Source organism: Chiloscyllium punctatum, chromosome 50, assembly GCF_047496795.1.
Source record: "Chiloscyllium punctatum isolate Juve2018m chromosome 50, sChiPun1.3, whole genome shotgun sequence".
NCBI classification, from domain to species: Eukaryota; Metazoa; Chordata; class Chondrichthyes; order Orectolobiformes; family Hemiscylliidae; genus Chiloscyllium; species Chiloscyllium punctatum.
Window position 1 is genome coordinate 1,002,396 of NC_092788.1, and position 27,476 is coordinate 1,029,871.

Sequence of the window (27,476 nt, forward strand, 5' to 3'; positions counted from 1 at the left end):
ACCAAATCATAATCATTCACTATTATCTGTGCCATTAGTTCATTTGCTTTGTTATGAATGCTACACGCATTCAGGTAAAGCACCTTAATGCTAACTTTCTTATCATAAGAGATATTGGAAGTCATATGATGTCCTAAGTTATCCTTGCTTTTTTCTGCATTCCAAGTCTGCCTCAATTTTAAATCCGCCTGGGGACATGCTATCCTGCTGCTTGTCTTTCCATTTAACGCCATACTCCCTGTTGCTTTCACTTTCCCTTCTCTCTCTCCCCCCCCCCCCCCCCCCCCCCAACTCAGAAGTTTAAAGTCCTACTGACCACCCTATTTATCCTCTTCGCTAGAACATTGGTACCTGATCGGTTCAGGTGGAGACCGTCCCAACAGTACAGATCCCCCCCCGTTCCAAAACTGATGCCAATGCCCCATGAAGTCGAATCCCTCTTTCCCACACCAATCCCTTAGCCACGTGTTTACTTGCCTAATTTTCTTGCCCCTATGCCAATTGGCACGTGGCTCGGGCAGTAATCCGGAGATTGTGACCCTTGAGGACCTGTGCTTCAATTTCCTGCCTAGTGCCTCGTAATCCCCAAATAGGTACTCCACCCTAGTCTTGCCTATGTTGTTAGTCCCAACGTGGACCACAACAACTGGATCCTCCCCCTACCGCTCCAATATCCTTTCAAGCCGGTCGGAGATGTCCCGCACCCTGGCACCGGGCAGGCAACACCATGCGAGACTCCTGATCCAGCTTGCAAAGGATACTATCTGCCCCCCGAATTATAGAATCCCCTATAACCACTACTTGTCTATTAACTCCCCCCTCTTGAATGGCCTTCTGCACCATGGTGCCTTGATCAGTTGGTTCATCCTGTCCAGAGCCCTTTTCCTCATCCGAACAGGGAGCAAGAATCTCGTACCTGTTGGACAGTGTCAAGGGCTGAGGCTCCTGAACTCAGGTTCCCCCTACCTGCCTCACTTACAGTCACACTCTGATGAGCCTGATCACGAGCTGAATGTGAATTACTTAATCTCCCAGGTGTGACTGCCTCCTGAAACAAAGTGTCCAGGTAACTCTTCCCCCTCCCGGATGTGCCGCAGTGTTTGAAGCTCAGATTCCAGATCATCAACTCTGATCCGGAGTTCTTCCAGCAACCAACACTTGCTGCAGATGTGGTCACTGCCATTCACAATGGGATCAGCCAGCTCCCATATCATACAGCAACAGCACATCACCTGCCCAGCCATCTCTGCTTAATTAATTAATTACTTAGTTACTTTATACAAGTAACATAAATGGGAGTCTTTTGATTGATCGGCAAGTTCTGGTACAAGTGAGCACTTCGGCAGTAGAGTTTTCAATATTCTTGAGATTATCGGGAAGGTGAATGTGGGATGCTGGTTTAGACAATGAAATCTAGAGTTAACAAAAGGAATGAATGAGAGTTTCAGCAAATGAGCTGAGACTGTGGTGAGGTCAGGTGATATCACTGAAGTCGAAATAGTGGTCTTGGAGGGGGTTTGGCCTGTCATCCTCACCTCATTTAGCTGTTTGTCAGTTTGTGAATCAAGTCTGTTACAAGCTCAGGAACTGAGTGGCCCTGGCAGAACCCAAACTGGGCATCGCTGAGCAGGTTATTGCTGAGCAAGTGCTTGACAGCACTGTTGATGACACCTTCCACCACTTCACTGCTGAGTGAGTGTGGACTGATGGAGGACAATTGGCTGAGTTGGATCTGCCCTGTGTATTTGTGTTGGAACATCCCTGAGCAATGTTCCACAAAGTCAGTAGGTGCCAGTGCTGGAACAGTACTTGCCTTGGTGGGCAGCAGGTTCTGGAGCACAGCCAACAGTATAATTGCCAGAATATTGGCAGGGCCCATACCTTTACACTGCTTATCCATTTCTTGATCTGATTTGAAATGAGTTTTCAACCAAGTCGATTGATATCTGTGATGTGAGGGACCAATGGAGAAGGCTCATCCACTTGGCACTACTGGCTGAAAATCACTGCTAATGCTGTCCTCTTATCTGTTGCATGAATGTGTGAGACCCCTCCATCGGTAAGGGTGGGGATATCTGTGATGCTTCCTCCAGTAAGTTGTTTAATTGTCCATCACTATTCTTGACTAGGTGTGGCAGAACTGCAGAACTCACATCTAATCTATTGGCTATGGGATCACTTAGTTCTATTTAGTGTTGCTTGTGCTGTTTGGCATGCAGGTTTGGTAGCTGCACCAGGTTGGCCCCTCATTTTTAGGTATGCCTTGTACTGTTCCTGACATGCCCTCCTGCATTCTCCATTGAACCAGGGTTGATTCCCCTGGCTTGATGTTAATGGTTGAGTGGGGGATATCAGGCCATGAGATTTCAGATTGGGCTGGAGTACAGTTCTGCTGCTGTTGTTGGCCCACAGTGAGACAGAGGTTGCAGGTTCAAGAGGGCTGATTGTGTTGTTGTATTTTCCAGTGCATTGGTAGATGTAATGTGGTCCATCCAGTTTCATTCCTTTGTTGAGACTGTGCAGTGATTCATACAATGAGTGACTTGATGGGCCACTGTCGGGTTTCTTTCCCTCAAGGACATTGTCAATGGCAGAAAAACATCCCCAATGGTTCCATGGCAAACAGTAGATTCTTCATTCCAGTTATTTTTTTCTTGACTTCAGAGCCACCCTCTACCGATTTGGGATTCAAACCTGAACTTCAGTTGTATATTTTAATATTCTTGATAAATGATAAATACGACAGGTTTGTTCACTTATTTTTAGAATCACTATCACAGGTTTTGTTTATTTTTTTGGAGATAAAAACACTGTCCATTATCCTGTCTCCTCCATCCTCCCTTCCAACAACAAGAGTGAGGAGCACATGGAGTTTCTCTGTCCATAACATTGAGACAATCCGATCAGTTGCCTCTGCTTCTTCCCTCCCTCTCCATGAGCCCACCGAGCCACACTGCCTCACAAGAGTGCTCCTCATTTTAGTCCTAAACTTGCATTTCCTCGAGTCTCTTGTCAAGCCTTATTAAAGGTCATCTTGACCATTTACTCTAGTGTAGCTAAATCATGGACATTCCAAATCTCTGTCTCATTCTCCTGCTTGTCACCGCTCTTCCCCCCTCCCCCCACCATTGCCAATTCACAGATATTGTTCCATGATCTGTCTGTCTGTCTTTTCTGGTTATGTCCTTCTCTCCCATTCTGCTAAAACCTAACATTTGACCTCACAATCATTGGAAAATCCTGCTCCGTCTCCACTCTCCCTTTCCTTTCTGAATTCCTTGTATTTGGTGTACCTCCAGGATCTATCCTTGGTCCGTCCTGTTTCTCACCTACATACTGCCAGGAGGTGACATCGCCCAGAAGCACAGTGTTAGGTTTCACATGTACACTGGCAATGTCCAGCTCTCCCTCCCCATCATCCCTCTCCATTACTCCACTATTACTCAGTTATCAAACTGCTTACCACGCTTCGATTAGCTGCAATTCACTCCAATGAAACACTGCAATTGTTAAACCCATTGCCTTCAGTTGCTATTCCAAATTAATTTCCCTTACTGCTGTGTCCCTCCCTCTCACTGGGAAGTGTCTGAGGCAGAGCTACATTATTCACAATATTACTCTCATATCTGACCCCAAGGTGACCTCCTGATCAGACATCTACACAATCACAAACACCACGAATTCCAATCTCTAAAATGTTGCTTGTCTCCTTCTCACCCCAGCTCCATTGCTACTGAAACCCTAACCTGTGTTGGTGTTGCCTTTAACTTGAGAAATCTGAAACAGAACCCTTGATTCCGCGACTGACCCAGAATCTGGTTCAAGACTCACCCGTAATGGGACACATCCTCTCCATATTTACCCTGTCAAATCTTGACAGAATCCTGTATGTTTCAAAGAGATCACCTCTCATTCTTCCAAAGTCCAGTGAGTAGATTCCCAATTTATTCAGCCTTTGCTTACAGGATAATCCTTTCAAAACAGGGATCATCCCAAAGGATCTTCTCTGAAATGCCTCCAATAAACTGCTCTATTTCATGAACTAAAGTGACCAAATCTGTTCACGTTACTCCAGATGTGGTCTCACTTGCCATTTGTTTAGTTGCCCTAAGGTATATATTCCAAACTCTTATATTGCAAACTCTTTGAAATAAGGGACAGCATTCCATTCCCCTTCCTGATTCCATGTTGTAACTGTGTGCTCGCTTTCTGTGTTTCCTGCTCATTTTCCCCCAGTCCCTTTGTGGTGCAGCTTTCTACAGTTTATCCCAAGTTATACTCTATTTGCCAACTTGTTGCCCAGGTTTCCTGTGAATATCTCTCTGTTAACTGTTTATAATCCTTTTGGAACTTTCCTGTTATGCCTTTTCTAGGAGATTTCCCCCCTAATTATTCTAAACATGTCCTGTGAGCACTGGGCAGTGGGAAGCATGCTCAGTTGCTATCTTTCAGGGATACTCTGTTTCATGACTGGGAGGAGCTTGCTGCCCATTGGTCAGAATGGAGACATCTTCCCCATTGAGCTGCATGAGCCTTTCACACCCCATGTCTTATTGTGGAGGCACAGCGGCAGAACGGAAGGAAAGAAAAGGAAGCAAATCCTGCTCTCCATATCTCACTGAATTTTGGAACATTCTGTCCCATGTTCAGTCACATGAAGTCCCAAGGTGGAAACTCATAGAAACCCACATAGATTTGCCCTTGAAGTGCCTGCTAACCTCCACCAGGGGTAATGTGTACAGTCATCCTAGGCCGGGAGGAAGGGATTGTATGAGTTTCAAACTTGAACTGACAGTGACGGATTTTATAAACTTGTATTACAGGCAGATATTCAGATGGTAATCTCAGTCATTGTAACGCCAAACTCTGACAGAATTACTCCATTCATCAGGACCTGGATATTCATATTGTGTGAGTATTGTGTTCCAGATCAATACCATTTGCTGAATAAAAGTTCTCCTTTGAATCAAACCATCCTCTCAATAGTTCTTCCCAAATCTTCAGCATGTGTCCTGTAACCCTTGTATAATGAGCTGATGGGTGTAAGGTTTATTATTATAACGTATAACTTTTGTAAACCGCTTTGTTACAGCTCCCCAAGTTTCCTTTGGTACAAGGAGAACAATCTCAGTTCTTTCCAAACCGCTGATTCCCAATGTCTGTTTGCTCCCTGTAAGATACACATCAGGGTTGTGTTGGAACATCCTCCACTTGCCTGCATCAGTGCACCCCCCCCCCCCCCCCCCAACAATATTAAAGAAAGTGAGCATCCTCCAGGGTAATGTACTGTACCCGAATGGTTTCCCATCCACCGCCTTCAGCATTCCCTCTCCCGACCCTCGAGGTACAGTGGCATCACTGTGTAAAAGATCAAGTCAGCATTGTCCTACCCGACCATAGGACTGCTCTCTCATTATAGAGAGATATCTGGTAGTGGTTAACCTGAATATTACCACAGCACAGGCAAGGGGAGAGGTTGAAAAGGAGAGTCCATTAATTGTGGATGGTTATTCTTGATGTGTATTAGCAACACACATGTCACGTGAACAATTAATGTTAAAAAAAGCCCCACAAATTCTGCAACTAACATCCCCCATTCCTTGAACCATCCTGGTAAATCTGCTGTGCCCCGTCTCAGGGACCCTGCCATCCTTCTTAATGTGTGGGCGATCTGTGGTTCGCACAGACCCAGCTGCTCTGAACCCTGTGGGTGATAGCATAGAGCAACAGATGCACTAAACCTTACTGTATGGAAGAGAGTGAGAGACAGAAATCCCGAAGGCATTTAAAATCTATTTAGGATCACACTTGCAAGGCCAAGGCTGACAGGTCTATGGGCTCAGTGCTGGAAAATGGGATTAAAATAGTTAGCTGGGAGATTTCTTTACAGCATAAACCCAATGGACCACAAAACCGTTTTCCGTCATGTAGACCACAGACGCGTAATATAGGAATATGACAAGCCACAATAGAAACCAGGTCAGAGAAGGTGATATTAGAATAGGTGGTACATGATTGATTAATGTTTTTTTTGGAGGAAAATGTGACAGAGGTTACATTGGAGGATGTTGCAGAGATTGAGATGTTTTTGATGCAGAGATAGTGATAGTTCTGAGGCTAGAGAGGAATTATAGAGATAACGATGAGTTGTTCCCTTTCCCAACACGACCTCTTTACTGATGATGATTGTTTCTCTGTCCTCATCTGCCATTGCCTCCATAGGCCTGCGACAATGAGAGTACACAGACAGTATGTTCCTGTTAAGGCCAAGGCTGGGAGGGGTCGAGAATGCTGCATGACCTGAGAAATTGAGGCTCTGGTCAAGAAAATGAAGGGAGAATATGACAGGTACAGAACCTGGGTTTGAGTGAGTCCCTAGGGGACTATAACGGCAGTAGGAGTATACTCGCGGGAAACCAGGAGGCAGAAAGGGGGACATGAGAATAGCTTTGGGAAATAGGTTTAAGGAGAATCCAAAGAGATTCTACAAATACACTAAAGACAAAAGAATAACTAGGCAGAGAATAGCGACCCTCAAAGATCAACAAGACTGTCTATGGAACAGCAGGAGGTGGGAGAGATTCTGTAAGTATTTCATGTCAGTTTTTACTGAAAGGGGATATGGAAGTTAGAGAAGTTGGAGAAATAAATAATGATAACTTGGCAAGTGTACATATTACAGAGGAGGAGGTACTGGATGTCTTAAAACGCATAAAGGTGGATAAATCCCTGGAATCTGATCAGGTGTATCCCAGAACTTTGTGGGTAATTAGGGAAGCTTTTGCTGGGCCTCTCGCTGCGATATTTGTGTCATCGATCGCTCAGGTGAGGTGCTGGAGGATTGGTGCCATTATTTGAGAAAGGTGGTCAGGAAAAGCCAGGGAACTATAAACAGGTGAGCCTGAAGTCAGTGGCAGAGAAGTTGTTGGAAGGGATTCTCCGGGACAGGATTTACAAGTCATTGGAAAAGCAAGAAATGATTCGGGAGAGTCAGCATGGCTTTGTGCATTGAAATCAGTAACTTGGACTTGAGAAAGACACAAAGTTTCACATAACACACTGGTTAGCAGGTTCAATACCATAGAATTCTGGTGGAACTCGCTGTTTGGATACGGAATTGGCTGGAAGGTCAAATAGTCATAGATGGACAGCACAGAAACAGAGACCCATCGGTCCAACCAGGACATGCTGATCAGATATCCCAATGCAATCTAGTCCCACCTGTCAGCACCCGGCCCATATCCTTCCTATTCATATACACATGAAGATGCCTTTTAAATGTTGCAATCATAATGGCCTCCACCACTTCCTCTGGCAGCTCATTCCATACACGTACCCCCTCTGTATGAAAATGTTGCTTCTCAAGTCTCTTTAAAGTCTTTCCCCTCATACCATAAACCTATGCCCTCTTGTGCTGGGATCCCCCACGCCAGGGAAAAGACTTTCTATTTATCCTATCCATGCACCTCAGGTTTTTATATACATAGATAAGATCACCTCTCAGCCTCCGGCGCTGCAGGGAAAACAGCCCCAATCTATTCAACCCCCAGCCTAGCTCAAATCCTCCAACCCTGGCAACGTTCTTGTAAATCTTTTCTGAACCCTTTCAGGTTTCACAACATCCTTCCAATAGGAGGGAGACCAGATTTGTATGCAACGTTCCAAAAGTGGCCTAACCAATGTCCTGTACAGCAGCAACATGATCTCATAACTCCTGTACTCAATACTTTGTCTGATAAAGGCAAGCATACCAGATGCCACGTTCACTATCCTATCTATCTGCACTACAAGGTCTCTTTGTTCAGTTACACTCCTTAGGACCTTACCATTAAGTGTGTAAGTACTGCTAAGATTTGCTTTCCCAAAATACCACTCCTCAGCCCATTCACCCATCTGATCAAGATCCCATTGTACTCTGAGGTAATCTTTTTCACTGTCCACTACACCTCCAGTTTTGGTGTCATCTCACTAACTATACCTCCTATGTTCACATCTAAGTCACTGATATAAATGACGAAAGGTAGTGGATCCAGCAGTGATCCTTGTAACACTCCACTAGTCACAGGCCTCCAGTCTGAAAAGCAACCCTCCATCACCACCCTCTGTCTTCTGCCTTTGAGCCAGTTCTGTATCCAAATGGTTGGATCTCCCTGTATGCCATAAGCTCTAACCTTGCTGAGCAGTCAGTGTCATAGTGCAGGATGCTTTTTGTACTGGAAGCCTGTGATGAGCAATATGCTGTCAGATTGGGTGCTGGGTCCACTGCTTTTGGCCATTTATATAAATGATTTCTATGTGAATATAGGAGCTATGGTTAGTAGGTTTACAATAGACACCAACATTGGAGGTGCAATGGACAGCAAAGTTACCCGAGCGTACAATGAGACTCCAATCAAATGGGCTGAGGAGTGGCAGATGCAGTTTAATTTAGATAAATGTGAGGTTCTGCATTTTGGAAAAGCAAATCAGGGCAGGACTTCTACACTTAATGGGAAGGTCCTGGGGAGTATTGCTGAACAAAGAGATCTTGGAGTGCAGGTTCATAATTCCTTGAAAGTGGAATCATAGATAGGCAGGGTAGTGAAGAAAGTGTTTGGTGTACTTGCCTTTATTGGTCTGTGCATTGAGTACAGGAGTTGTGACATCATTTTGCGGCTGTACAGGACACTCATTCAGCCACTTCTGGAATTCTGCTTTCAGTCCTGGTCTCCCCGCTATTGGAATGATATTGTGAAACTTGAAAAGATTCAGAAAAGCTGCAAAGATGTTGCCAGGTTTGAGGGATTGAGCTATAGGGAGAGGCTGAATAGACTGAGGCTGTTTTCACTGGAGAATCGGATGCTGAGAGGTGACCATAGAGGTTGATAAAATCGTGAGGGGCATGGAGAGGGTAAACAGCCAGGGTCTTATTCCTGTTTAGGTGAGTCCAAAACTAGAAAGCACAGGCGTGAGGGAAAAGATAAAAAAGGGATATTAGGGGCAAAGTTTGAAGCTGAACGTGGCACGTGTATGGAATGAGCTGCCAGAGAAAGTGTGGAGGCTGGTACAGTTACAACATTTAAAATGCATCTCATTGGATATGTGATTGGGAAAGGTTTCGAAGGCTATGGGCCAAGGGCTGGCATATGGGACGAGATTAATTTAGGATATCTGGTCGGCATGGACAAGTTGAACTGAAGGGTGTGTTTCTGTGCTGTAACATCTCTATGACACTAATAAATTAAAATTAAGATAGGTTTCTCTTTTATGGAGAGTTAGCAGAAGGCCAGACAATTCTCCTTGGAGCTGAGAAGGTTAAGCAGTGATTTCGACCAGGAGTTGATTTGTTTCCAGGGTATTTCATTTACAGAGAGACAGAGTGAGAAATTTTTCACGTCACAATTTTTAGTAACTATTTTCAGGTAACTGGCAAATAATGCCGAGGAAAAATGTGAAGATTATTTTACTCACTAAGTTCTGAGCATCTGGAACAGTTTAAAAGACAGCTGGATGCAGACACGGTAGTTATTGTCAAAACAAATTTGAAATTTAACTTTTTTAAGGAAGGATTTTGAGAGGTATGTCCAAATGGGAGGTGAGTTGGGACTGACTGGCACCATCTCCAGAGGGAGAGAGTACAGCCCCAATGGGCTGAATAGCCCCCAGCCCCTATGTTCTGTGATACTGACCCATTCACTGTGAATTATGAAGCTCATCACAGGGCAGAGCCGTAGAGATGTACAGCATGAAAATAAACCCTTTGGTTAAACTGGTCCATGCTGACCAGATATCCCAACCTAATCTAGTCCCATTTGCCAACACTTGGCACATATCACTCTACACCCTTCCTATTCATATACCCATCCAGATGCCAAATGGTTTAATTGTACCAACATCCTCCACTTCCTGACAGAAGATTCCATACACGCACCAACCTCAGTGAGGAAAGAAAATTGCCCCTCAGATCCATTTTAAATTCTTCCCCTCTCATCTTAAACCTATGCCCTCTCATTCTTGACTCCCCGACCCCAGGGAAATGACCTTGTCTATTTATCCTACCCAGGCCCCTCATGGTTTTATAAACCTCTATGAGGTCACCCCTCAGCCTCTGATGCACCTGGGAGGATCCCACCACTCAGGTCACAATGGGGCTTGGCTGATTGACACAGCTTCAGACCAATAGGAGAGTTGGTGTGATCCTCCAGCCAATGGGAGTGAATGAGGGGTGGGTCCAGCAGGCCAACACATGACAATCAGCTTTGCAGGCGCAGTGTCACTGTGAGGGGGGACTGAATGTGAAGGAGTGGGAGGGACAGCAGATACTGGGAGAGAGATGGAGTTAGTGTGGACTGGGAAGGTTGATAAACACTGTTTCAGTCTGCTGGACCTGAATTAGATACTCCGGGTAAATTAGAATCAAAAGAACTTCGGATGCTGTAAATCACACAACAACCAGAAGGTGCTGGAAAAGCTCAGCAGATCTGGCAGCATCTGTGAAAAGAAATCAGTTCACATTTTCGATCCAGTGACACTTCCTCAGGAACTGATGTTACTGAGAAAAAAAGTCTGTTTTTATGCAGAAGGTTGGGGTTAAGGAGTAAATGATAGGTGGGGATAGAGTCCAAAGAGAGAGATAGGAGCAGTTGGACAAAGGAGTGAATAACGATCTGATGGGGGGAGAGTGAATAGCTGTTTATGGGGACTGTTAGTGGCTAACCATAGGTAGTGTGTAATGGCGGGCTACGTAATAACAAGGCCTGGTATGTGGGGTAGGGGGGCAAAGACACTAGGACATGGGAGAGTTCAGGACCTAAAATTATTGAATTTGATGTTGAAGCCAGAGGGTTGCAGGGTCCCCAAGTGGAAGATGAGGTGTCGTTCTTCCAGCTTGTGTTAAAGTGTGCTGCTGGAAAAGCACAGCAGGTCAGGCAGCATCCAAGGAGCAGGAGAATTGACGTATTGGGAATGTCAGCACTTCATCAGAAATGTGGGTGGTGGAATACGGCTGAGAGATAAATAGGGAGGGGTGTTTGGGGTTGGGGGGAAGCGAGCTCGGAGGCAATAGGTGGTTGTAGATGGAGGGTAGTGGTGAGAGGGTGGAATAAATAATTGGGAAGGAAGATGGGCAGGTAGGACTGTTCAAGAGGCCAGTGCCGAGTTGGAGGGTTTAATCTGAGATAAGTTGCGGAGTGGGAGATGAGGAAACCTTGATGCCATGTGTTTGAAAGTTCCCAAAGTGGAAGATGAGGTGTTCTTCCTCCAGGTGTCGGGTGGCTCGGATTTGGGGATGGAGGACTTGCATGTCCTTGTCAGCGTGGTGGCGGATGGGGTGGGGGAGGTTGGCGAAATGGTCGATCACAGGGCGGTGGGGTTGGTTGGTGCATGTGTCCCAGAAATGTTCCCTGAAATATTCCACAATTTGGCATCCTGAGAGTAAGGGACACAAAAGGTGAGGTGTTTGGGTGGGCAGGGAAATCTCTGCTGGATGTGGGAGGATCCAGTGGTGCCTTGGATGGAGTTAAAGGGAAGGTGTGGGCACAGGTTTTCCACCTCTTGCAGTGGCAAGCGAAGGTGCTTGGAGTGGAGGGTGGGTTGGTGGGGACCGTGGATCTAACGTGGAAGTCACAGAAGGTATGGTCTCTGTGGAATGCTGAAAGGGGTGGGGAGGGGAAATATATCTCAGGGGGTTGGATCTGATGGTGGAAATAGCAGAGGATGATGCATTGTATCTGGGTGGAAGGTGAGGATGGTGGGATTCCATCTTTGTTGCATTTGGAGGGGTGGGGTTCAAAGGCAGTGGTGTGGGAAGTGGAGGCGATACACTGGAGGGCATTGTTGACCACATGTGAGGGGAAATTGCAGTCCTTGAAATAGGAAGCCATTTGGTATGTTCTGAAGTGTTCTTCCAGCTTGTATCAAACTTCACTGGAACACTGCAGTAAGCATGAGACAGAGATGTTGGACAGGGAACAGTCTTGTGTGTTAATGAGCAGGCAACTGGAAGCTCAGGGTCTTTTTTGCAGGCACAATGTAGATCATCAGCCACCATTTCCACCACCGCCACTGAGATGCGAGAAGGTTCCTATCTCCTCCATTAACAGCTGTCCACCTTCCCACTCCTTTATCTTTCCAAATGTTCCTGTCTCTCTTTGGGCTCTGTCCCCACCTATTATTTACTCTTTAACCCCTATCTCCTGTAGCCCAAAGATCTGTAGGTTCGGTGAATTGGCCCAGCTAAGGTTCCTGTAGGGTTCAGGGATGTGCATTAGTTCGGGGGAAATGGAGAGTAATAGAATAGGAGAATGGGTCTGGGTGGGATAAACTTCGGAGGGTGGGTGTGGAATTGTTGGGCCAAAGGGTCTGTTTCCTGAAGGGATTCTAATTTTCCCAGCTGTCATCGGTTCTGAGGAAGGGTCACTGGACCCGTGATGACCCATGGTGTGTGCAGGAGGAGGAAAGGGGAGAGTGGCAGCAGAAACCAGATGAAATTTATCATTGTAGACTGGGTGGGTTTATTTACACTCTGCAAGTCGTTAGTCTGAATTAGAAACTCTTGGTCCCACGTTTGCAGCAAAGGGGAAGATGGCTTGGGCCTCAGGTAGTGAGAGGTCCTGGGTTATAGCCGCCATCGTTATTTGGGGCAAGGTACAGCAAGGAGCATGCACGTGTCCTCTTCCTGGGTGGGGGCGGGGCGATTTGAAGAGGAGCATTTACACATCAAACACATACCGAGAGAAGTGTTTGTCTTCACTATTCATCTTGCACTGACTGTGAGCTTTGTTTTGTGAATTCATTTTATATTAATTGAGAATAATTGAGACTGGGATCTCAAAAAAACAAGGTTCTACAGTCAGCGGAGTCCTCAGGATCTGAATATCATTGGCATTTAACTGTGGAATGAGAAAGGTTTGTCTGTTCTGTCTGTGGGAAAATATCTTCAATATTTTTGTCAAGCCAAAAGCAGAAAGATGTTCAAGTCCATGGTTGGATCACCCTTGGGGTATGTGTTCAATTCTTGGCCCCCTAGCTGTGGAAGGAGGTATTGGCGTGAGAGAGAGAGCACAGATTTAACCAAATTCCACCTCGCCTTTTTGCAGGAACTGTCAGATTTAGTCTCAATCATCCACTTTATAATGTTAATCTGTAAACACCCTACTTCCAATTCTCTGCAAATTTCTCGTGGAATCAAATTCCAGCACCATTTCAGGTGGAACGTTCCAGATTCTGACAACTGTCTGTTCATTCAGAAACTGCTAAAGTCCATTTTGACTCTGGGGTTACAAAGGGATGAATTGAAAGATGCAATGCTGGTCTGAGCTCCCATTGAGATGCATTAGAACAGTACAGGAGGCTGAGGGAAGTGTAGGTGTGAGCAGATAATGAAAATGACAGGGCTGCACTGTGAGGGCTGCTTGGCTCAATGAGAGTGTTTTGGAGTTGGGTGTAAATAGTGAGGTGAGACAGGGAGAAGGTGAAGCTGAAACTCAGTTTTAATTCAGGCCTTTCAGAAATTCAGTCCCAATGGGAACAGCCAATTTGTCAGTGATACCTGTGGAGTATTTAAGTTTTTAAAGTATGACATATCAGCTTAAGTAAAGATTTTTTTTGTTATTATAATGGACATGTTTGAAGTGAAGGAAGGTTACTCACTCATTTAAATTCTCTTAATGGGAGTAACTAGATGAATGTAGAGAGACGTTGTGACAGGAGCCCTCAGACCCGTGGTGTGTTCCTCTTGCACAATGTGGGAAATAAGGGCAGCTTCCAGTGTCCCTGACGGCTATTTGTGCAGGAAGGGTTCCCATCTGCAGCTACTGGGAAACTGCCTTTCAGAGCTGGAGCTGAGAGTGGACTCACTGTGGAGCATCTGCAATACTGAGAATGTTATGGACAGCACGTTTAGTGAGTTAGTCACACTGCAGGTGAGGGTTACACAGGCAGAAAGGGAATGGGTGAACATCAGATCAAGTAAAAGGCTCAGGAAGTGAGTACAGGAGTCCCCCGTTATTATCCCCTCCTCATACAGATACTGTATACCGCTTGGGATTCTGTAAGGGCGGGAATGGGTGGGGTGGCTTCCCGGGAAATCAGCATCAGCCAGGTTCATGACACCACAGAGAGCTCTGCTGATCAGAACAAGAGGAATGAGAGTGGCAGGGCTATAGTGACAGGGGATTCAATAATCAGGGGTACAGCCAGGCACTTCTGTGCCCACAGACAAGAATCCAGGATGGGATGTAATCTCCCTGGTGCCAAGATCCATGATATCATGGAGTGGCTGCAGGACATTCTGGAGCTGGAGGGTAAACAGTCTATGGTGGTGCAACACACAGATACCAAGGACATTGCTAAACAGAGGGCTGAGGGCCTGAAAGCTGGACATAGGGAGAGCAGAGATGCATTAAAATGTAGCTCCTGAAATGTAATAATGTCAGACTTACTCCCAGTGCCATGTGCTAATGAGAGCAGGAATGAGAAGGTAGATCTGCTGGATGTGTGACTGGGGAAATGGTGTACCGCAGAAGGGTTATGATTCTTCAGGCACTGGGACTGTTTCTGGGTGGGACCTGTACCAGCCTGACCGGTTACCCCTGGGCAGAGCTGAGACAAATCTGGTAGGGGATTTTGCCAGTTCGATTGGTGAGTTTGTAACTAGTCTGGCAGGGAGATGGGAACGAAAGTGTAGGCTTATGGGTCAGATTCAGGACAGGGAATGGGAGGTAGAATATTAGTGATGTAGTTAGCGGCTCAGAAAGCCAAAGGAAAGGAGGATTAAACGAAGATTGAGTCCCTCTTCATCCATCAGTCCTGACATCCCAGGAAGGTGAGTCAACAAAATCTGGAGCTGTTTACATGTCTATGACTCTGTGCTTCAGCAAAATGGGGGAAATCTGCAATAAAAACAAAAAGTGCTGGAGATCCTCAGCAAATCTGTCAGCATCTGAAATGGTGACAGATGCAGGAAACATTGCAGCCTTGAAGAAGTGTTTAGATGATCACACCAAGCAGGACAATATCGATTACACGCTGAGTGCCAGAACGTGGGACTAGCATGAATACGATGGGGCTGGAAAGTTGACGTTTCAGTCAGGGCTATTTATCAAGACTGACAAAGGGTCCCGACCCAAAACATCAACCTTCCTGCTCCTCTGATGTTGCCTGACCTGCACCTCCCCAGGTCCATATTGTACAGACTCTGACTTCCAGCATCTGCAGTCCTTAACTATCTTCACATCCCAGGACTCATCTGGTTATCCTCCTTTACACTCTCTCAATAAGCAGGAGAGCCTTCCTTGGAAAAGGGGAACAAAGGTGTATACAGTACTCCAGGTGTGGTCTCACCAAGGCCCTTCCAGAAAGGGATCCCTGTCCCCATCTTCTCCATAATGGTCATCAAGCGCACGTGCCTGGTGTGATCATCTAAACACTTCTTCAAGGCTGCAATGTTTCCTGCATCTGTCACAATTTCAGATGCTGCCAGACCTGCTGAGGATCTCCAGCACTTTCTGTTTTCTCTGTTATAGAGTATTGAAAGGGGGGATCTGCAGTTGAGAAATTCAAATTGAACTTCATGTTACTGGATCCATGCCGATCTGAATATCATTGACCTTTTCATCTGGATGGAAAGGTGGTGTATTCTGTCCGTGGGTGAATATTTCAAATGTCTGAGTGACTGGAAAAAGTACTGAGACAGCGAAGTCCATGTAAGTGTGGGGACTATGGAGAGAGATTTCATTGGTTTTTGAAAGTCTAAACAATCATGGCACATTTCCCTGGAACAGGTAAGCCACAGATTGGTTTTGTATGAGGACAATTAGCCATGAAACCAGAAAGACAAAAGGATTCCTGCATCATGGAAAAAGCTATGAAAATGGGATTGTTGTAATGGAGTGAATTATCGATCATTGATTGTAATCCATTGGCGTTGTCACATCGGTTCCAGCGCCGTGGGGAAACACGGGAAATGTGATGAGTGCAGTGTAGGTTTCAGTTATTCAACTGGAAAGGTGAAGAAGAAATTTACAAGGATGATGCCAGGTCTCAGGGGTCTGATTAAAAGGGAGAGGTTGGACAAGTGAGGACATTTTTATTTAGCAGAGGAAACTGCGGGGGAATATTTTATAGAAGTGTATAAGACCATGAGAGGCATGGGTAAGGTGAATGCACTCGGTCTTTTTCACAGGGACTCAAGGATTGGAGGGCATCAGGTTAAAGGTAGAGGAGAAAGAATACAAGAGAACCTGAGGGGCAACTGTTCTACACAAAGGTGGTATGTATATGGAATGAGCTGCCAGTGGAAGTGGTTGAGGTGGGTATATTAACAACATGTAAAAGACATTTGGACAAATACATGGATAGGAAAGTTTCAGAAGCAGATGGGCCAAGTGCAGGGAAATGGGGTTAGTGTGGATGGACAATCTGATTGGCATGGGCCAGTTTGGGCCAAAGGGCCTGTCTCTGCTGCAGGACGTTATAACTCTAAGTGCATTTGCTAATTTTCCCCCTAACTCTGTTGGTATCCTGGGATGTATTCCATCAGGGCAATGAGACTTGTTTATCTTTATCTCCATTAGCTTGCCCAGCTCTCACTCTTTCGTGATAATGGTTGTTTCTTGGTCTTCACATTCCTCAGTCTCCTTATCAATTACTGGCATGCTCTTCGTGTTCTCCACTGTGAAGACTGACTGCTGTGTGCTCATATTCCTGAACCCTGCTGGCTAGGAATAACTAGGCACAGAAATCTGAGAGGTCTTCTTTGAGTCTTTTATTGATGAAACATGGCAGGTACATGGATAGTGTACATGCAAAATGCCTTCAGGCAGCATCAGGTAACTCCCCGCCTGTCCGATGTACAGCTCCCCTTCTTATACCTTTTGTGGTTTGTGACTTTGAATACAGACTGTCTCTCAATATTATCTCCATGGCAACGGCAGTTCAAAAGTCTAATTCAGTTCAGGACTCTGTGGTTAAACCACACACCCCTCCCCCACACCCCCGTGGCTCCCTCAAGTACCTGACAGGCGCTTCAGTTTCAGTGGGGTATCTATCAGGATTCTGATGTGGAGGAGCCGGGGTTGGGGTGGGGTGGACAAAGTTAAAAACCACACATCACCAGGTTATAGTCCAACAGGATTATTTGGAAGTACAAGCTTTTGGGGTGTGCTGTGATTTTTAACTTGATCAGGATTATCTCTATGGTAACAGTTACGTGCTTCAACAATTACAGAGGCCATATGTTCCCCACACAATAGGTTTCCCTCTAGCAGGGTAAACTGCTATTCTGTCCCTGGGGATAGCTACTCATCACTTTTTATCCCCAATTCCATCACACTTTTTCTGTTGAGCTTGGAAGTTTTTCCAATCTCCAAATTTATCCTTGGTCTTTGCCAATTTGTATGCCTTCGACTTCAATTTCATAGACTCCCTTATTTCCTTCGACATGGCAGATTACTCCTTTTCCTGGTCCTTCCTTTTCACTGATATATATTTTTGCGGAGAAATTTGAAAAATTACTTTGATATTCCTCCACTGTCTGAGAACTGTCCCACAGTAAAGTCTTTGCTTCCAGTCTGCATTAGCCAACTCCTGCCTCATCCTATTGTAGTCTCCTTTGTTTAAGCACAGGATCTTGGGATTAGATTTAATCTTCCGCTTTCCATCTGTGTTCTAAATTCAACCAGATTAATGACAAGTCTTTATCAGATTACGAGGGGAGGTGATGTTTCCTGGGTGTTTTGGTTTCATTGTCAGTGACCTTGGCTTTGTAAAAAAAGTCCAGGATAGATATTCACAACAGAGTATTCTGGACGGTGTGAATGTACTACACAGTCTAAAACCATAAATCACTGTCTCCCCTCAGTTTAAAATTGCAAAACCATTATCTCCTACACACTTCCTCACTACCTAAGTTTGGAACGCTAATCCACCTGACTATCCTGCTGTTTCTGAAAATCTCCTTTGGTGAAGGTGGTGAGTTTTGGATTCATCTTTCTGGTTATTACCGTATGAAGATAAGCCCTGGGCACAGGAGAGGCAATGCAGCCCTTCGAACCAGCTCCACCATTTAATTCGGTGATGATTGAGCTCACATCGGTCTCAGCTGGATTTTCCCGCCTGCTCTCTCTCACACTTCAACCCATTGCAAATTAAAAATCTGTATCTCTTCATTAAATTGGCTCACGTCTTGGCATCCACCGCATTTTGAATAGGGAATTCCACAGATTCACAACACATTGAGATAGGTACATTCTTCTTCATGAGAATAGAATAGAATCCCTATAGTGCAGAAACAGGGTATTCATCCATCGAGTCCACACCAACCCTATGATGAGCATCCCATTCAGACCCACTCATTCCCTGTAACCCTGCATCTCCTGTGGCTAATTGCCTAACCAGCACATGCATGGACCCTATGAGCAATTTGGCCTGACCAATCCACCTAACCTGCACATCTTTGGACTGTGGAAGGAAACTGGAGCATCGAACAAAACCATGCAGACATGGGGAGAATGTGTATACTCCACACAGTTGCCTCACGCTGGATTCAAACCCGGGTCCCTAACGCTGTGAGGCAGCAGTGCTAGTCACTGAGCCACCTCTGCTTAAAATCTGCTGCCCATTATTAACCTCCCCACCCCACAATTGGCTGAATGTATATTCCTTACGTCAGAAGTCCGGGTGTCTAAGCAGATGTCTCAGTAAATCCCAGTGACAGCCCACATGTCCTGTGTGTCTGAATGGATATCCTACACGCAACACCCTCCAGCCCACACTTTCTTTCACTTTCCAGAGACAGGTCTCTAGAGGCTTCATGGGGACTACAACTCCCACAGTCCCTGAGGCAGGGACCACATGTGTGTGGGGAAATATATGTATATTCTGTATATGTACAGAATGTGGGTGGGTTTTGGAGCATGTTTTTTGGGTTAACTAGTGGAAAGCATTTCACACTGTGATTGGCTGGAGAAGGGATGCATCTGCCGATGGTATTGATCAGTTGGGGGGGGGGGGGGGGTGCAAAGTGTCACTACACCCAGATGGGACCAAGTTCCATTCGCAACTTGTCATAACACTGGGAATTGACCAATGGGAAACAAAGAAGAATCTGACCCATTCTCCCAGTCTGAAGGTTCCTCTTCTGTCCAGGATCTGCCACCTCCCTTTCTGTTTTATTTTGTTTCATTCTGCTGTTGCATTATTGACTTGCAGCAACTGAAGGGAAAGGAAGTGAACCCAGAAAGGGTGCAGAGTCTAACTAGGGACGGGAAGTGGTGCCGTGGATCTGTTTATCAGTTACTCCATGAGAATGTAGAGGGTGTACATTAGGGGGTAGCAGAGTCAGAATGGTGGGAGAGAGTAAGTGGGCTGGAGGGTTACAGCTTTGGGGGAAGAAAGGGGAAATAGATATTCCACAGAAACTAGAATTGTCTGTTCTGAATTTCTAATCTGTACATATTCCTTTATTCAGGGTGCTAGATAGTGAAGATTTGCAGACTGAAATCTCAAAATCATGTGCAGATTGTGATAAAGTTAACCAGCATTTGAAGAACCAAAGATGGAGAATCACTCGGCCAAAATCCTGCAACACTCTCTCCCAGCATTGTCGGTCTATCTGCGCCAAATGGACTGTGAATGGTTCAAGACAGCAGAGGTTCCCATCTTCTGAAGGGTAACTAGAGATGGGGAATACAGGCTGACTGAGCCAGTGATGCCCATATCCTGGAAATGGGTTCTATCTCTCATTGCTGAAACCCAGTTGATGTTACTGCAGGATGATGAGGGATGCTGAGTGCATCCTCCAGGAAGAGCACCATCATATTACCCCTGCCTACACCCACACAGCAACGTCACTGGAACAAAAGGCAGTGAAGCCAAAGGAGGACTTAGATACAGTTCTTCAAGGTAAAGTCATGAAAAGGGATTGGAACGCAGCAGGAACAGGAGACTGAGCAGGATGGTCAGCTGTTTCCCATTGAATGGTGGAGCAGGATTGAAAGGCTGAATGGTCTCCTCCTGCTGCTATCTCCCAGGTATGTATATAGCCATGGAGCCCGGGTAGGAAGAAGGGGGCAGGAATTCTCCAGGAGATTGCACTTCCACAACAGATTTCAGTGAGGGATGGTTTGATGGATTTTATTTAACATTTATCTTTAACACAAGGTTTGTAAATTTTGGTTTTAAAACGTTGTAAGAGCTTTTTGCACAGCAAGCAAAATTAAAGAAAATAAATTGAACTGTTTGAATATAACAGTTTTAAAGCTTTCAACCTCCTGTAAAACAAAATCCTGTCTATTCCCAGACACCGTCACTTTCCAGCTACTCAAACTCCATTACGCGCCAAGCAAACCATTACAAGTGACAGAGTGAGAAGGGACTAAATCAAAGTAGAGTTGTGGGGAGGGGGCAGGGGTGGAGATAAAGTACTGTATCCCCTGCGGTGCCCACCTCTATCTAAAGGCATTGAGGGCATTGATCCACACCACATGCTCCTTCTCCAAGGACACCCTGCTGTGTAGCCTTTATCCTCAATCATAGAATAAAATCCCTACAGTGTGGAAGGAGAGCATTGGCCCATCAGACCCCAGCGACCATCAAAAGAACATCACGTCCAGAGCACACTCTCACTGTAACCCTGCATTTCCTATGGCTGATCCACCTCGTCTGCACAATCCTGGATCCTGTGAACAATTTAGCACAACTGATCCACCTAACCTGCACATCTTTGGACTGTGGGAGGAAGCCAGAGCACCTGGAGAGAATGTGGGAACTTCACACAAGCCGTTGGACAAGGCTGGAATCCAACCTTGTGCCTGGTGCTGTGAAGCAGCCGTGCTACAATCACAATTTAAATCAAAACAGATGATCCCTGCTCATTGTCACTTTGCTGTTTGTGGAGACTTACTGCCCAGAGAGACATCCTGAGGTTCAGAAAGTGGCAATGTAAGTTCAGTCACCTCCAGCCCAGTTAATGTGATTAACAACAACACCATCAATCCTCCAGCAGTGTCATCATGTACAAGGTCCACTCCTGACTCTGATGGACAGTAACATCAGAATCAGAATCCTGCAGTCCACACGGATCAGGGGGTTGACCACTTCCCTGTGAGCACTCACTGGGCTCTCAATCGTGTTGAAGACGCCGCAAATCCCTTGTCACACAGAGGGGTGAACAGCTCCTACCCAGCGTGAACCCGCTGGAGTCTCGGGGGCAGGATGAATCACTGAGTCTGTATCCCCTGGGATCCACAATCCCCGTTTATTTCCTTCTTCCACTTTCATTCGGGCTATTGAACTCTCGGTTTCAATCCTTTCTCCTGTCATGCTCTTCAACATGTCCGTGTGGGTGGACGCGAGACAGCTGGGATTTAATGAAGGGAAGTGGGGATGAGGCGGAAACACGAGGAGAGGTGACAGCAAAGACAGTTCTCATTGTAACGGCAGAGTTTCTCCGTGACACAGTGAGTGGTGAGGCACCTGAGATTGTGGGGGGAGGCAGATTCAATCAGGGATTTGGTAAGATACTCAGACAATGACCTGTCCATCTGATTGTTAACTCAGATAGATAGATAGAAAGATGCACATTTAGATAGCACCTTTGATGATCTAGTGCAATGAAGCATGCTTCCAACCCAATGACTTCAACCACAAATCTCTGAAAACACAAACACAAAGCTTTCTACTTGTACCAGGCTGTCTCTGAGCCTCCTCTTTTCTTGAGAAAAGCGTTTTGAGCTGTTCAGCCTTTCCTGGTGATTATAACCGCTATGTTCCTTTAGGATTTGTGACTGAACCTTTACTTTCCTGTTCCTTGTGAGTGATGAAAGGAGCAGAAACAGCTCCTGACCTGTGACGGGTTTCGGTTGGAGTATTTATATTTACAAATCCATTCCCACCCTCACATACAGTGTGAAATTGATGTAAAACTGAAGGGAAGGAGTGAGTGAGCACCCACAGAATCATATGTGTGAGTTGAATGAACCTGGCATGAGGAAAATGGGACAACACTCGCAACTAGTTAGAATCACAGAATCTAGTGGGTGCAGAAAGAGTCTATTCTGCCCATCGTGTCTGCAATGACCTGCTCACCCACCCTACCCCCATATCCCCACATTAACCATGGCTAGCCCAACCCACCTAAATTGCACACTGCGACCATGTTAGCATAGCCAATCCAGTAACGTTACACATCTGTGGGAGGGTCACAAATGACTCTGACACAAATGCTCTGCTTTTCAAAATAAAATCAGGGGGAAACTGCAACCGGAAAGATTTCTGATTTATCTCAGGAGGAAGAGAATTCAAAACTCGTGCCATTGACCCAGGGGGCGCAGTGATAGTTACAGAGGTCTAGGAACCATCAGAAATGTAACAGGTTGTGAGCAAGGTGGGGGTGAGACAAGGACATCAAGACACTCTGTCACACCGCCGAAGGCAGGAGAGATTAAACAGCAGAAATGGTCGACCCCCCCCCCCCAAGGTCATGGGGGATAGAATTAGGGCTGGGAAAGAAACAAGGAAACAAGGTGTGCAGCTGTCAAAGAAATATGTTAAAAACAGATTATAAAAGCATAGAGGGCAGAGTACAGTCTGAAATTGTTGCTCTCAATGGTGAGTACAAAAAGCTGTAAAGCCTGGGGTGTTTACAGCCAACACATACTCAGGATTGGCCAAATGGGCTCAAACTGTGCTGTACCTTTCTGATAATTTCTTTTTCTGACATTTGTCGTTAAAGTCTGATGACGCTCGTAACTTTTCAAATTGGACTGGAGTTTAATATTCTGGAGACGTGTCAAATAAATCACATTGATCACATTCTGCAGATCTCAGTCCATTACCCTGCATGTTCCAGCATTTCAGTTACATCCATGTCCTGCCGGTGGGACAGGACATACAAGGATGGTGACGATGGTGTCTAAGTCATTGTAAGCTATGATTCTGTGCATATGATTGTGTCAGCTTGTTGCTTGACTAGTCTGCGTTCCAGTTCACCCAATAAGATGTTAGCAGAGTGAGACACTACAGTTGGAACTCCTCTTCTCACCAGTTCCTTTCTTTTCTCCTTTTAAAAAAATCCTTTCTCTCTTACTCTCCACTTTGCAGACTCTGACACAAGTGTCAACATTGACTCATGACATTTTTTTTTAAAAGGACATGTCTCTACAAGAAAACCAATGGAGGAAAATATATTATTCTTGCATCAACTGCATTTTTAAACAAAAACAATCCTGTTCAATAAACACTCTTTTTTTTTCCCTTCAATTCTATCAAGCGAGCTATTTGATCCCTCAGTTTACCGATCTTAATAAATATCCAATCAATTTCAGAGCAACATGCTTACAAAGTATTGAACCAATGTATCTGTTTAGGTTTTAGCATTAGTTATTAAGTCATTGCCATTACAATAATTGCATAATAATTGGTCTGGGTAATAAGTATACTGAGGTTCACAATTTAATTTATTGACTGTTTGAAAAATGGTACAGTATATCATTTTTTCAGGATTCTAACAGTAATTATTAAAGAATTTGCATGACAATAATTATTATATGGTTTAGTTTATCTTGCTAACAACTACAGTGAAGTTTATATTTGAATTTAATCCAATCTTCCCTCATACCTATAAAGTAATATAAAAATCCATTTTATTTCCAATCAACACACCTACTAAAGAATCCATTATTTCTGATGCAACATGCACTGTTAAAAATATGACTTTTGCTCATTTGAATGATCTGTGTAATCCCAGCCTTATAAATTTAGAAAAACCTAATTACTTTTCCCTGCAACAATTCTTGTTTATTTTTGCATATAGCACAGTCAAATAGCAAGATGAAATTTATCATTATTCTTAAGTATGCTAATACAATTTTGACAATCTATATGTTGCTAATATATAAATGTTCATTTCCGTCCATAGAATATCGAACAGTACAGCACAGTACAGGCCCTTTGGCCACGATGTTGTTCCGACCTTTTATCCTCCTCTAAGATCAAACTAACCAACATGCCCTTCATTTACTATCATTCATGTGCCTATCCAAGAATTGCTTAGATGTCCCTGATGGATCTGAATCTACTACCACCACTGGCAGTGCATTCCACGCACCCACCACTATCTATAAAGAAAACATCTCTGACATCTCCCCACAACTTCCCCCATTCACCTTAAAATTATGCATTTTGTGGGGAAACGTCTTTCATTATCCATTCCATCTATGCCTCTCATCATCTTACTCAAAGCTATCAAGTAAACTCTCATCCTCTTTCACTGCAATGATCAAAGCCCCAGCTCCCTCAACCTTTCTTCATAAGACATGCCTTCCAGTCCAGGCAACATCTTGATAAATCTCATCTACACCTTCTCTAAAGCATCCGCATCCAAAGTGTAATGAGTTGATCAGAACCGACCACTATATTCCAAGAGTAGTCTCACCAGGGATCCATAGAGCTGCAGCATAACCTCGTCACTCTTAAACTCAATCTCCCTGCTAATGAAAACCAACACACCATGCACCGTTTTAATAACCCTATCATCTTGGATGTCAGGTATGAGGGATCTATGGACGTGGACCCCACAATCCCACTGTTCCTCCACATTGCCAAGAATCCTGCATTTAATCTGAAAATATGCATTCAAATTTGAAATTCAAAAATGAATAACTTCACTTTTTCCCCGGTTGAACTCCATCTGCCACTTCTCAGCCCAGCTCTGCATACTGTCAATGTCCTCTAGCAACCTACCAATGCCCTCCACACGACCCACAACTCCACCAACCCTCATGTCATTGGCAAACCTCCTAGCTCACCCTTCCACTTCATCATCCAAGTCATTTGTAAAAATCACAAAGAGCAGAGATCCCAGAAATAATCCCTTCAGAACACCATTGGTCACCGTGCTCCAAGCTGAAAACTATCGATGTAATCTCACCCTGTCTTCTATGGGCCAGCAAATTTATTATCTAACCCGGCAGGTTTCCCTGTATCCCATGCCTCATTACTTTCTAAATGAGCCGACCATGGGGAACCTTATCAAACACCTTGCTAAAATCCATATACACCACATCCACTACTCTGTCCTCACCAATGTGCTTGTCACATCCTCATATATTTCAATGAGGCTTGTGAGGCATAACCTGCCGCTCACAAAGCCATGCTGACCATCTCTAATCAATCAATGCTTTTTCAAATAATCATGAATCCTATCTCTAAGAATCCTCTCCAATAATTTGCCCACAATTGATGTAAGACTGACTCATCGATGATTCCCAGGATTATCTCAATTGCCTTTCTTGAATAAGGGAATAACGTTTGCCACCCTCCAATCATCTGGTCTGACTCCGGTGGACAGTGAGGATGCAAAGATCATTGCCAAAGTACAGTAATCTCTTGCCTCCCTTCCCATAACAACCTAAGTTATATCCTTTCTGGACCAGGGGACTGATCTATCCCCATGACTTTTCAATATTTTCAGCACATTCTCAGACTTAACATCGACCTGTTCGACCATATCAGCCTGTTTCACGCTGTCCTCACAAAGAACAACGTCCCACTCACTCGTAAATACTGAAGCAAAGTACTCATTAAGGACCTCCCCTACCCTCTCAGACTCCTGGCACAAGCTTGCTTCACTATAAGGGATATAAATGTGGAATTACGCCTCAGTACTGAATTAATGTAAAGATATTGCAGTGTAATCACTCGATTACTTTGAATATTGAACTGTATTTTAACTGAGAAAACACAGTTGAATTGATTTGATTATATTTCACATCATGCTAATGTTTATTGTATTTCAAACCACAATAAGAGTTTCATTTTTACATATATAAAACTTAAAATTCATCGCACGTTTATATACAGAAAATAGAATTACCATCTGCTTGTTCCTTCCTTTTTCAATGACTGTTCGTTTTGAATTTGTGGAAGTTGTACGTTGTTGAATGGAAGGGAAATTGTCTTCAACTGAATATTCACATTGAATGATGCATTTTTAAATCAAAGTACAATGATCACGCAGTTTTGTCAATTTGTCTTTCAAAGAATTGTCATGAGATTCCTGTTTATTTAAGAGTATCATTCATTTATTCTATTGTTATTGTAAAATATTGTTCAATTTCCAGTCCATTACACACAGAAACTACCTAATTAATTCCCATTCAAATTACAACAATAAACGGCTGATTAGTTTTCATTTGAGAAACCACATGAAACACAATATTGCAGTCCTGCCGTCCTGAGTGGGAACATTATGAAAGGAGCCTGTGGAGCTGTGGCAGTGTCTCTATTACTAGACCCGAGGGAAGGTTTCAAATCACACCTTCAACAGAAATATAGCAAGAGCTATCTGAATGTTGATTAGAGAGTACCTAAGCACAGACTGAATTGCTATTCAATATAACATTAGATCTGCTTTTATCTATTATATCAATCATCACAAAATCTGATACTTATCAGATTACCAGGTTACCAAGAAATATGTGTTGGAAAATTCGCTTCAGCCACTTTGCTTTTACAAAAGACTTTCATCTGTCCCTGTTTTCTCTAACTGAAAGAAATATGAAGAGGATTTTCACTTTTACGAAAAAAGAGAACATGTTTCCCATATAAATTAATGCTTCTTCGACTAAGGCCTTTTCAGATTATGTAAGGTTTCATAATAACACTTTACTTTCGGATAGTGGGGATACCTGTATCTAATTCTGTCGCTTATAAGTTCCTGGAGAATATTTGAAAATGTTGCAGAATTCAAGATTACGATGTCTAAGTAATTAGATTGATCTTTTTTTTGTTGCAAAGGGGCAAGTCCAAACAATTGAAACACATTAAACATTATTCTCTCATGCTATAAATTTGAAATAAAGTTGATACCTTCTTCAGTAAACTAACAAACTCTACCATCTATTACTTGTCAGTCAGCTGATTGCTTACTTTGTAACTAAATGTTGTTGATTCATCTAAATATTACTCTGTCCTTTGATCAAAGTGAATTTGTAATTGTTGTTCAGTTTATGAATTGTCAGATACTTGTTTTTATTTTTCCATTCACCTGTTCATTTTGACCATAAGATTGAAATGCTTTGAAAATATTGGAGTTCGTTCATTTAAAAATAAGGTTTGCACATCTCTCACATATCTCATTTCTTGTATTATGATTCAAGAATGTTTTTTGGTGGAATTCAAGTAAATTCCAAACATTTGTTCACTTCAAATAAGGTCTTTAACACCCAGTTATCAATCTGATGTTAATGTTTCAGCTGGTTACATTGACATTGATTAGGTACTCATTCAGAGAGATCAACTGACAATTATAAACTATTTGCAGGATTATTGAATTGAAAGAAAGATTCAGACGTGCAAACATTTTTTGGAAGGAATTGCTTTTTCATTCAAATGTGTAGGCTTTTCAAGAATTCTATATCGCCTTTCACTGGTTTTCTTGTCGAGAAATCAAATTTATAATTCATGTGAATTCTAATGTGTTCGTATTTTGAAATTTG

At 44.0% G+C, this 27,476-nt stretch overlaps 1 long non-coding RNA gene across 14 annotated transcripts in view; it reads left to right on the top strand.

Moving 5' to 3' along the window:
• Positions 1-27,476, top strand: part of LOC140469989 (uncharacterized) — an 82,191-nt gene that overhangs the window by 41,795 nt on the left and 12,920 nt on the right. For 7 of the 14 annotated variants that reach the window (XR_011956260.1, XR_011956267.1, XR_011956264.1 and 4 more), the window contains 4 exons: positions 4,824-4,911; positions 6,223-6,348; positions 16,163-16,249; positions 19,448-27,462. This is a non-coding gene — a long non-coding RNA (uncharacterized lncRNA). Of the gene's footprint in view, positions 1-4,823; positions 4,912-6,222; positions 6,349-16,162; positions 16,250-19,447; positions 27,464-27,476 lie in introns of those variants that run through there. The other 7 variants (XR_011956272.1, XR_011956270.1, XR_011956271.1 and 4 more) reach the window with 5 other exon arrangements.